The sequence below is a fragment of the Uloborus diversus genome, chromosome 8 (genome assembly GCF_026930045.1).
Source record: "Uloborus diversus isolate 005 chromosome 8, Udiv.v.3.1, whole genome shotgun sequence".
Lineage (NCBI taxonomy): Eukaryota > Metazoa > Arthropoda > Arachnida > Araneae > Uloboridae > Uloborus > Uloborus diversus.
The window spans coordinates 23,428,490-23,440,832 of NC_072738.1; the positions used below are offsets into that span (position 1 = coordinate 23,428,490).

At 35.4% G+C, this 12,343-nt stretch overlaps 2 non-coding genes and 1 pseudogene across 2 annotated transcripts; all 3 read left to right on the top strand.

Annotated features, from left to right (window-relative positions):
• The first annotated feature begins 349 nt into the window (after positions 1-349).
• On the top strand, positions 350-542 carry LOC129228776 (U2 spliceosomal RNA). Its single transcript, XR_008580967.1, has one exon. It is a non-coding gene; the product is annotated as a U2 spliceosomal RNA (small nuclear RNA).
• Positions 543-5,894: 5,352 nt separating this feature from the next.
• LOC129228778 (U2 spliceosomal RNA) lies at positions 5,895-6,090 on the top strand. Its single transcript, XR_008580969.1, has one exon. It is a non-coding gene; the product is annotated as a U2 spliceosomal RNA (small nuclear RNA).
• A 5,336-nt stretch (positions 6,091-11,426) lies between these two features.
• LOC129228781 (U2 spliceosomal RNA) lies at positions 11,427-11,530 on the top strand (annotated as a pseudogene).
• The last annotated feature ends 813 nt before the right edge of the window (positions 11,531-12,343 follow it).

Consider the following 12,343-nt stretch of genomic DNA (forward strand, 5'->3'; position numbering starts at 1 on the left):
AGTACGATATTAATAATGAACAGTGGATGATAGAATTCGGGGAAAGAATAAAAAGCTTATTAGCAACAGCTGCAACAGCATTGGGTTGCGTGCTATACTAGCACTTTTACTGCCATCTTTTGACAAAAATACGAACTATAACACCTGATTTGAGGGAATTCTTTTGAATATTTTTATCGAATATTTTCAAACAAACAACTGATTTGAGAAAAGAATTCCGTTTTACACTGAAAATGGAGAACAAATAATGTTTTTATGAAGTTGAATGTAAAAAATATAATAAATTATATGGTCACCACTTTATTTTCCATGGCTATTAATATATACAGATCCTGAGCAATTGCTCGTCATCGTTTCTCGGCCTTCATGGCTAAGATCATGTGTAGTATCTGTTCTTGTCAGAGTAATATCTGATACGCCATGCAATGGATGGCAAGAGTTTCTCCTACTTTTTGGGACAATCGCTGGAGTGTGGAATTCATTCTACCTCCAGCGGCGGGTTGACCTGCAATTGCACTACTTGCAGGAACGGCCCTCATAATACAATAAAATAGAATACCTCACCAAATTCCAAGCCACGCTTACTCTTTTGAACACTAGGTGGCAGGGCTGCACGGGGTCACTCAAAACTTGCGGCGGAAGTCTCTTTTGTATTGCTTCTTACGACGAATTGTTCTGTTTACGTATCTGTAATTTGATTGAATTTTTTAAATTAATCATGAATTTCAAAGGCGCAAAATTTTCGTAAAAAGAGGGGATGTTGTTCTGCTTTCGGGTACAGCATGAGGACAGGAGCAAATAAGATGTCAGAAATAAGGATGTTCAAATTTCTAAAGGTCCTGATCGTCGAATCAAAGCCAATGCTTTAAAGCGAAAGGATTGAATCTTAATGAATATTGTGTAGTAAATACACTTTGTGCGAGGTATTTACGAGCTGGAAACATTCACCTTAATTTCATCAGCATTGTATTTTTACTGTAATGTGTGAAGATCTATATTGATCTATATTAAATTGATTATTAGAAAAACTCAACATGAACAATTTTTTATTTGCTTCCTGCAAAGCTGAAAGTTTCCAGTGTTTTGACGGGTTTCAAACAGTTTGATTTGTGTGATTAAAATAAAGAACCACTATTCATTACCTCATGAGAAAAAAACTTCCCATAGCTCGAACTATCAATAACTCGAACCATTTAGCCCGTCTCTTGGGACTTCGAGTTATTGACGGTACTTTAATGTTAGGCGCTCTAATTGTAAACAAATTTAGATATTCGACAATCGGTAAACAAACACATTAATTAAAGTTATAGTATAGTATCATAGTATAGCTATTGGTATTACATTCAAAGCAATTTTAACGCAGGAGAAAGCACTCGAAGTTTAAATTTAAATTTTGTTATCTTTCAAATTTTTTTTATGCCTATCAATCTTGCTACAGAAGCTAGTTGATTAAACAAAAAAAAAGTGAAATATATTAAATATCAATAAATATAATAAAATATATTAAATATCAAAACTGAAAATTAGGTAGCAACTGTAATAAGTGTGTGTGAACTGAAAAGCTACAACAGGAGAATTGATTGAATATGACACCAAAACTCCCTGTCATGGCCATTCTGTGTGAACACAGTGCAGAAAAGCTTCCATTTTTGAAAAAATAGCTTCAACTTAAGAATAGGAATTACAATTCACAACGTACCTGCAATCCAGTAGATTTGTGATATTTGAAAGCAGACTTTGTATCAACTTTATTTCTGTTAAGGAGGTATTCATAAATGCTTATCATTGAAATCGCGGTAATAATCGACAAACGAAGACTCGTTTTTTTTTTTTTTTTTTTTTTTTTTTTTCTGTATTTAAAGGATCAGGAAAATCAGATCCGTTGATCGACAATTTTTGAGAATAGCAAAGCCTATTATACTCATTTAATGCATTAAAATACGCAAAAGACATGATTCTACCTAGAACTGAAAGAAAACAAAATTGCCTGAACACTGTAAACATCAATCGTTAGCAATAGATTCGCCATCCATCTACTAAAGGATCGTAAGGTCACAGCCATTGATAGATAATTTTTAACAATAACTAAGTTTGTCTTTCTTATTTAATGCATTGAAATACGCAGAAGACATTATTCTGCTTTTTAAAGAAGCACAACAAAATCGCTTTCGCTATGAACACCTATCTCTAGCAATGGAGATTGGCGCTTAACCGGAAATAAGTCTCGCTACTTCCGGTCTACGTCAGTGGTTTGTTTGTTTATTTAGGATATTTGGTGAATATGAACTAAGTCTAGATTTTAGCGCCATGAAGTAGGATCGAGGGGAAAGATACCAGTGACGTCAGGGTATTAGCGCGCGTAATTCTTCAACCACTTTTACCGTTTCAATGTTTAAAAGTTTCTTGGGGGTTAAGCTACAGAAACGAGCGAAATACAAGGCTGCATGTTTTGAGTCCCATACACAAACTAATAAGACGATACAAAAAAAAAAAAACAGTAACGCTAATTAAAATCTACAATACAAATTTTTAGTTTCTCTTGTGTAGTTTTGGATATACTTTATCCAATATGCGTGTTTTAAAGGGATAGAAAGCGGAAATTTTGCACAATAAAATTGAGCAAAAAAAGAAATGAAAATAATTTACTGTGCTTGGCAAGTTTCCTCTTGCGTCTACTTAATTTTGTTAGCCAAGACTTTGAAAAACAATAATAATATTTTATTTTAAACTTGTCTTAAAGAAAATGGAAGAGATAAGACAGATATAAGGAATAAATAAAATATATTTGAATTTCGTGATACCCTATTTGAATATAAATACTGCCGATATTTTTAGATGAAGGTTTTTTTACGCGAAGTAACTATAACTCTGACCAAGAGTTATAACAAACCTTGTTTTTGAAAACTGAAGTAGAACCTTATTAACCTATACTAATAGGGGATCGAAGTCATCTGGATTTTTTAAAACAAATTAAACAAAATAACCTACAAATAGAACCAATGCACATAAATAAATACTTGAACACAGAAAGAATTGTATTTTGAATTCAAGAGAATGAATTATAAACCTGCATAGAGGGAGTTCAAGAATGAAATTACAACCTTACAAAAACACACTATTGCACTAACGCGTTCTTTATTTATAAAGTATGTACATTTAAATGGTACATACATGGGGACAGTGGCTGGATAAAGCGAAGTCCGCTTTTTTTTTCTCGCGCCCTCGAATCTGTGCGTCTTTGGCTTTTTGCACAAACCTGGATTTCCGAAGGGCTTTGGGAGTCCAGGTTGATGCCCTCTTGGGAGACCTAGTAAACCCCCGGGTGCCTCCGGCATGAAACATAGGTTTATTCAAAAAATTTCAGAAAAAAAAAGAAATATTAAGCATTTAAAATATGAAACTAGAAAGAAAAAAAAAGAATAATGCAAAAGTTAATCAAACTAAAAAACATAAGGAGTTACTCACTAAAAAAAACTTAGCAGATAGGATAAAAAGCGTGTAAGTGGGATTTCATGCACTCTCCTGTATTTGGCTGAGAGTTCAAATTGATTAATAGAGTAAATAATTTTTAAAAACAGTGGCATATTTTTCAAAAGAAGTCGATAAAACGAGGCGGCACGCAGAAAGTGGCTCGTTACACAGGTATTTTTAAGTGTTAGAGAGTGGGATAAGTAAGCACTTCTCGCGTGGGACGGAACAGGAACATGTATACTAGCCACATAAATAGTTTAGTCTGTAAGTCCGTGTATTAAATTAAATAATAATTTACTGAATATTCATTGTTTCCTCGTCAATTGCTACCACCAATGGTGGTTTATTTCGGGGGGCGGCAGATTTTGCCATTAAATGAAGGAATAAACTTTCTCTTCTTGTGATAAAACCATACAACAATAGTTTTTCCTTTACAAATATTCTACTTCACCCTTTTCTTAGAACATGGAGGGGGAGCCTGTTAATTTTGGCAGAGGCACTTACAAGCACCAGCGAGTAAACATATGACTCTCCGTCATGGGCGCAAAAAGGAGGGAAACAGTCTTGTCCCCATATTAAAAGAGGAAAATATACTGCTAACTTTGTGCTGTAGTCTTTATTGTGCAATTATGAAATACGAGTATTTGGAGATTTTAGTGCAACATCTGACCGATATTACACAGAACAAAGCATTAAATTAGCAGAAGAATACATAAATCAGGTATTGCGAAGAGTGTCATTCTGTAAATATTGAGATTAACTTAGATTATAGCTGAAGCAGGCTTAGAACATTGACATTGAGAATTTCCTGCTTACTAGCATAAATGCTAAGGATCATATATTTAGATCTTATTTTAATTCAAAGCTTCAGCAACATTTTATTGACAATTAGGCTCTTATCTTAGAACCATGTGACAGTTGTGCAACCAAAGGGGGAGGGGGAGGGGAGAGGCATGGGGACTGCCCCTCCTGAGAAGGGCGAGTATATGAATTTTTCAAAAACATTCCATCGTTCCATCATATTGTTAAAGAGAAGAAATAAAACGCGCCTTGGGAAAACGAAGTAATTTTAATAGAAAAAAATGTAGAATGTTGGGGGGGGGGGAATCTAAAGTCTTCAAAATGCAACACTACCGAAGCCCCGTCCCCCAGCCAAACCTATTCAAGAACTTCTCAAATCTCGTTTCCAAGGCTTCAATTTCGCAAAATTCCAGGGGACATTGCCTTCTAACAACATCAAAAATCGTTAAAGACTGCTTTTTTAGGAAGTAAAATTTTGAAAAACTGCCGACTCCGAAATGTTACCAAATGCGGTCTACAGTCACGTTTTCAATACTTAAATTTTGGAAAAATTCAGAACAAGTCCCTCGAACTTCTTTTTTCTAATACCATCCAATTCGTCTTAATTGGATTTTTTAAAAAGGACAATCAAATGAGGTGCTTAGCAATCAGTCCCCTTAAAATAGAGTAAACTGATGTTCCGGTTTAAAATCTGAAAATGAAAAAACTACAGTTTAAAATAAAAAAAAAAAAAAAAACAGAATCACTAAATATTGCTTTAAAACTTTGTCGTTTAGAATTTCTATTTCGAAATGATTTTAGGGAAGAGTCTCAGACCACCCACTTCCCTAACATCATCAAACGTTGTCGGCAACTGCGTTTTGGAACTTCAATTTCGAAAAATTGGGAGAGGGGTGATCAATTTCCCACCAGTTTTCAAAAAAATCGATTGGAAATAGTCCCTAAGTCCCCTCTCTGACCCTAACGTCAATAAATATCGCCTATAATAGCGTATTTAGGACTTCAGTTTCTAAAAATTTCTTCAGAAATCCTGACGAAATCTTCCTCCCCATAACATCACCCGGGTTGAGTAGGGTTGCCTGTGGGAAATTTGAGCATCAGGGTTGCAACTAAAAAATTGTTTATCGCCCAAATTTTGCGACGTAGCCAAGAGTCTAACAAATCGAATTATTTCCGCTCATCTCCCATTTTGTAGCATAAGGATTTTGGAAATAAATCTCAAAGCTTCTCAATAAAAGAAGAGATAGGCAATTTCACAGAACATCGATTTTTCAGTACGATATTAATAATGAACAGTGGATGATAGAATTCGGGGAAAGAATAAAAAGCTTATTAGCAACAGCTGCAACAGCATTGGGTTGCGTGCTATACTAGCACTTTTACTGCCATCTTTTGACAAAAATACGAACTATAACACCTGATTTGAGGGAATTCTTTTGAATATTTTTATCGAATATTTTCAAACAAACAACTGATTTGAGAAAAGAATTCCGTTTTACACTGAAAATGGAGAACAAATAATGTTTTTATGAAGTTGAATGTAAAAAATATAATAAATTATATGGTCACCACTTTATTTTCCATGGCTATTAATATATACAGATCCTGAGCAATTGCTCGTCATCGTTTCTCGGCCTTCATGGCTAAGTTAATCATGTGTAGTATCTGTTCTTGTCAGAGTAATATCTGATACGCCATGCAATGGATGGCAAGAGTTTCTCCTACTTTTTGGGACAATCGCTGGAGTGTGGAATTCATTCTACCTCCAGCGGCGGGTTGACCTGCAATTGCACTACTTGCAGGAACGGCCCTCATAATACAATAAAATAGAATACCTCACCAAATTCCAAGCCACGCTTACTCTTTTGAACACTAGGTGGCAGGGCTGCACGGGGTCACTCAAAACTTGCGGCGGAAGTCTCTTTTGTATTGCTTCTTACGACGAATTGTTCTGTTTACGTATCTGTAATTTGATTGAATTTTTTAAATTAATCATGAATTTCAAAGGCGCAAAATTTTCGTAAAAAGAGGGGATGTTGTTCTGCTTTCGGGTACAGCATGAGGACAGGAGCAAATAAGATGTCAGAAATAAGGATGTTCAAATTTCTAAAGGTCCTGATCGTCGAATCAAAGCCAATGCTTTAAAGCGAAAGGATTGAATCTTAATGAATATTGTGTAGTAAATACACTTTGTGCGAGGTATTTACGAGCTGGAAACATTCACCTTAATTTCATCAGCATTGTATTTTTACTGTAATGTGTGAAGATCTATATTGATCTATATTAAATTGATTATTAGAAAAACTCAACATGAACAATTTTTTATTTGCTTCCTGCAAAGCTGAAAGTTTCCAGTGTTTTGACGGGTTTCAAACAGTTTGATTTGTGTGATTAAAATAAAGAACCACTATTCATTACCTCATGAGAAAAAAACTTCCCATAGCTCGAACTATCAATAACTCGAACCATTTAGCCCGTCTCTTGGGACTTCGAGTTATTGACGGTACTTTAATGTTAGGCGCTCTAATTGTAAACAAATTTAGATATTCGACAATCGGTAAACAAACACATTAATTAAAGTTATAGTATAGTATCATAGTATAGCTATTGGTATTACATTCAAAGCAATTTTAACGCAGGAGAAAGCACTCGAAGTTTAAATTTAAATTTTGTTATCTTTCAAATTTTTTTTATGCCTATCAATCTTGCTACAGAAGCTAGTTGATTAAACAAAAAAAAAGTGAAATATATTAAATATCAATAAATATAATAAAATATATTAAATATCAAAACTGAAAATTAGGTAGCAACTGTAATAAGTGTGTGTGAACTGAAAAGCTACAACAGGAGAATTGATTGAATATGACACCAAAACTCCCTGTCATGGCCATTCTGTGTGAACACAGTGCAGAAAAGCTTCCATTTTTGAAAAAATAGCTTCAACTTAAGAATAGGAATTACAATTCACAACGTACCTGCAATCCAGTAGATTTGTGATATTTGAAAGCAGACTTTGTATCAACTTTATTTCTGTTAAGGAGGTATTCATAAATGCTTATCATTGAAATCGCGGTAATAATCGACAAACGAAGACTCGTTTTTTTTTTTTTTTTTTTTTTCTGTATTTAAAGGATCAGGAAAATCAGATCCGTTGATCGACAATTTTTGAGAATAGCAAAGCCTATTATACTCATTTAATGCATTAAAATACGCAAAAGACATGATTCTACCTAGAACTGAAAGAAAACAAAATTGCCTGAACACTGTAAACATCAATCGTTAGCAATAGATTCGCCATCCATCTACTAAAGGATCGGTAAGGTCACAGCCATTGAAAGATAATTTTTAACAATAACTAAGTTTGTCTTTCTTATTTAATGCATTGAAATACGCAGAAGACATTATTCTGCTTTTTAAAGAAGCACAACAAAATCGCTTTCGCTATGAACACCTATCTCTAGCAATGGAGATTGGCGCTTAACCGGAAATAAGTCTCGCTACTTCCGGTCTACGTCAGTGGTTTGTTTGTTTATTTAGGATATTTGGTGAATATGAACTAAGTCTAGATTTTAGCGCCATGAAGTAGGATCGAGGGGAAAGATACCAGTGACGTCAGGGTATTAGCGCGCGTAATTCTTCAACCACTTTTACCGTTTCAATGTTTAAAAGTTTCTTGGGGGTTAAGCTACAGAAACGAGCGAAATACAAGGCTGCATGTTTTGAGTCCCATACACAAACTAATAAGACGATACAAAAAAAAACAGTAACGCTAATTAAAATCTACAATACAAATTTTTAGTTTCTCTTGTGTAGTTTTGGATATACTTTATCCAATATGCGTGTTTTAAAGGGATAGAAAGCGGAAATTTTGCACAATAAAATTGAGCAAAAAAAGAAATGAAAATAATTTACTGTGCTTGGCAAGTTTCCTCTTGCGTCTACTTAATTTTGTTAGCCAAGACTTTGAAAAACAATAATAATATTTTATTTTAAACTTGTCTTAAAGAAAATGGAAGAGATAAGACAGATATAAGGAATAAATAAAATATATTTGAATTTCGTGATACCCTATTTGAATATAAATACTGCCGATATTTTTAGATGATGGTTTTTTTACGCGAAGTAACTATAACTCTGACCAAGAGTTATAACAAACCTTGTTTTTGAAAACTGAAGTAGAACCTTATTAACCTATACTAATAGGGGATCGAAGTCATCTGGATTTTTTAAAACAAATTAAACAAAATAACCTACAAATAGAACCAATGCACATAAATAAATACTTGAACACAGAAAGAATTGTATTTTGAATTCAAGAGAATGAATTATAAACCTGCATAGAGGGAGTTCAAGAATGAAATTACAACCTTACAAAAACACACTATTGCACTAACGCGTTCTTTATTTATAAAGTATGTACATTTAAATGGTACATACATGGGGACAGTGGCTGGATAAAGCGAAGTCCGCTTTTTTTTTCTCGCGCCCTCGAATCTGTGCGTCTTTGGCTTTTTGCACAAACCTGGATTTCCGAAGGGCTTTGGGAGTCCAGGTTGATGCCCTCTTGGGAGACCTAGTAAACCCCCGGGTGCCTCCGGCATGAAACATAGGTTTATTCAAAAAATTTCAGAAAAAAAAAGAAATATTAAGCATTTAAAATATGAAACTAGAAAGAAAAAAAAAGAATAATGCAAAAGTTAATCAAACTAAAAAACATAAGGAGTTACTCACTAAAAAAAACTTAGCAGATAGGATAAAAAGCGTGTAAGTGGGATTTCATGCACTCTCCTGTATTTGGCTGAGAGTTCAAATTGATTAATAGAGTAAATAATTTTAAAAACAGTGGCATATTTTTCAAAAGAAGTCGATAAAACGAGGCGGCACGCAGAAAGTGGCTCGTTACACAGGTATTTTTAAGTGTTAGAGAGTGGGATAAGTAAGCACTTCTCGCGTGGGACGGAACAGGAACATGTATACTAGCCACATAAATAGTTTAGTCTGTAAGTCCGTGTATTAAATTAAATAATAATTTACTGAATATTCATTGTTTCCTCGTCAATTGCTACCACCAATGGTGGTTTATTTCGGGGGGCGGCAGATTTTGCCATTAAATGAAGGAATAAACTTTCTCTTCTTGTGATAAAACCATACAACAATAGTTTTTCCTTTACAAATATTCTACTTCACCCTTTTCTTAGAACATGGAGGGGGAGCCTGTTAATTTTGGCAGAGGCACTTACAAGCACCAGCGAGTAAACATATGACTCTCCGTCATGGGCGCAAAAAGGAGGGAAACAGTCTTGTCCCCATATTAAAAGAGGAAAATATACTGCTAACTTTGTGCTGTAGTCTTTATTGTGCAATTATGAAATACGAGTATTTGGAGATTTTAGTGCAACATCTGACCGATATTACACAGAACAAAGCATTAAATTAGCAGAAGAATACATAAATCAGGTATTGCGAAGAGTGTCATTCTGTAAATATTGAGATTAACTTAGATTATAGCTGAAGCAGGCTTAGAACATTGACATTGAGAATTTCCTGCTTACTAGCATAAATGCTAAGGATCATATATTTAGATCTTATTTTAATTCAAAGCTTCAGCAACATTTTATTGACAATTAGGCTCTTATCTTAGAACCATGTGACAGTTGTGCAACCAAAGGGGGAGGGGGAGGGGAGAGGCATGGGGACTGCCCCTCCTGAGAAGGGCGAGTATATGAATTTTTCAAAAACATTCCATCGTCCCATCATATTGTTAAAGAGAAGAAATAAAACGCGCCTTGGGAAAACGAAGTAATTTTAATAGAAAAAAATGTAGAATGTTGGGGGGGGGGGGGAATCTAAAGTCTTCAAAATGCAACACTACCGAAGCCCCGTCCCCCAGCCAAACCTATTCAAGAACTTCTCAAATCTCGTTTCCAAGGCTTCAATTTCGCGAAATTCCAGGGGACATTGCCTTCTAACAACATTAAAAATCGTTAAAGACTGCTTTTTTAGGAAGTAAAATTTTGAAAAACTGCCGACTCCGAAATGTTACCAAATGCGGTCTACAGTCACGTTTTCAATACTTAAATTTTGGAAAAATTCAGAACAAGTCCCTCGAACTTCTTTTTTCTAATACCATCCAATTCGTCTTAATTGGATTTTTTAAAAAGGACAATCAAATGAGGTGCTTAGCAATCAGTCCCCTTGAAATAGAGTAAACTGATGTTCCGGTTTAAAATCTGAAAATGAAAAAACTACAGTTTAAAATAAAAAAAAAACAGAATCACTAAATATTGCTTTAAAACTTTGTCGTTTAGAATTTCTATTTCGAAATGATTTTAGGGAAGAGTCTCAGACCACCCACTTCCCTAACATCATCAAACGTTGTCGGCAACTGCGTTTTGGAACTTCAATTTCGAAAAATTGTGAGAGGGGTGATCAATTTCCCACCAGTTTTCAAAAAAATCGATTGGAAATAGTCCCTAAGTCCCCTCTCTGACCCTAACGTCAATAAATATCGCCTATAATAGCGTATTTAGGACTTCAGTTTCTAAAAATTTCTTCAGAAATCCTGACGAAATCTTCCTCCCCATAACATCACCCGGGTTGAGTAGGGTTGCCTGTGGGAAATTTGAGCATCAGGGTTGCAACTAAAAAATTGTTTATCGCCCAAATTTTGCGACGTAGCCAAGAGTCTAACAAATCGAATTATTTCCGCTCATCTCCCATTTTGTAGCATAAGGATTTTGGAAATAAATCTCAAAGCTTCTCAATAAAAGAAGAGATAGGCAATTTCACAGAACATCGATTTTTCAGTACGATATTAATAATGAACAGTGGATGATAGAATTCGGGGAAAGAATAAAAAGCTTATTAGCAACAGCTGCAACAGCATTGGGTTGCGTGCTATACTAGCACTTTTACTGCCATCTTTTGACAAAAATACGAACTATAACACCTGATTTGAGGGAATTCTTTTGAATATTTTTATCGAATATTTTCAAACAAACAACTGATTTCAGAAAAGAATTCCGTTTTACACTGAAAATGGAGAACAAATAATGTTTTTATGAAGTTGAATGTAAAAAATATAATAAATTATATGGTCACCACTTTATTTTCCATGGCTATTAATATATACAGATCCTGAGCAATTGCTCGTCATCGCTTCTCGGCCTTCATGGCTAAGATCATGTGTAGTATCTGTTCTTGGCAGAGTAATATCTGATACGCCATCCAATGGATGGCAAGATTTCATTCACTCGTCATTTCCCACTTTGGATCCCGGTAAAAGAACGGACGTGGGAAAATGAGGCTAAAAGGAAAACCCGCCGCTATAGGAGTAGCGGCGAAGAGGAATGCGGCGCCGAGCGCTAGGAAGAAGCTTCCCGGGAGTATTCCCGGTTCGCGAACTCCGGCCAAGGCGGCCACCCCCTTCACCCACCGCACAAACTCCCCAATACAGTCCACTTCATGGGCGGACATGACCCCATCTGATGATGAGATGGAAGTCAACCCCACTAACACCCCAGAAAAGTACGACTCACCCCTGTCATACAGCGAGGTGACTGACATCATCAAAACAGCCAAGGATATGTTCCGATACACAGACATCTTCTTCCCTGACGGTGAGGATGAGATTCTCCAACTCTTGGACCAGGACGGGATCCCGGACGCTCAAGTGGCGGAGGCCCTGGTGAGTCATGCATTGACTGACAAAATTAAATTCCTATCCTTTCAGAAATTCTTTCACATTTCTGAATACCTTAATGCTCAGGAATTTCAGCTGCCACGTAGAACTTGTAAAGCGCCTTCGCCCGTAAAGGCTGCGCCTGTAGCACTGGAAAATAAGTTCTCCACCCTCCCCCAAGTCTCGAATCCAAATTTAAATTCCCAGGAAACTACAGTGGCTCCCAAAAGTCTTCGTACACCTACGACTTTCAACGAAATAGGCCCCAACCCATTGGTTAGAATTAATATTTCGGAATAAGTATTTAATTATAAAATCTATGATCAATTTTTAACAAAACTACATGAAAAGTTTTTAAAAAATATTAAAGCTTAATTTTTAAAAAATAAA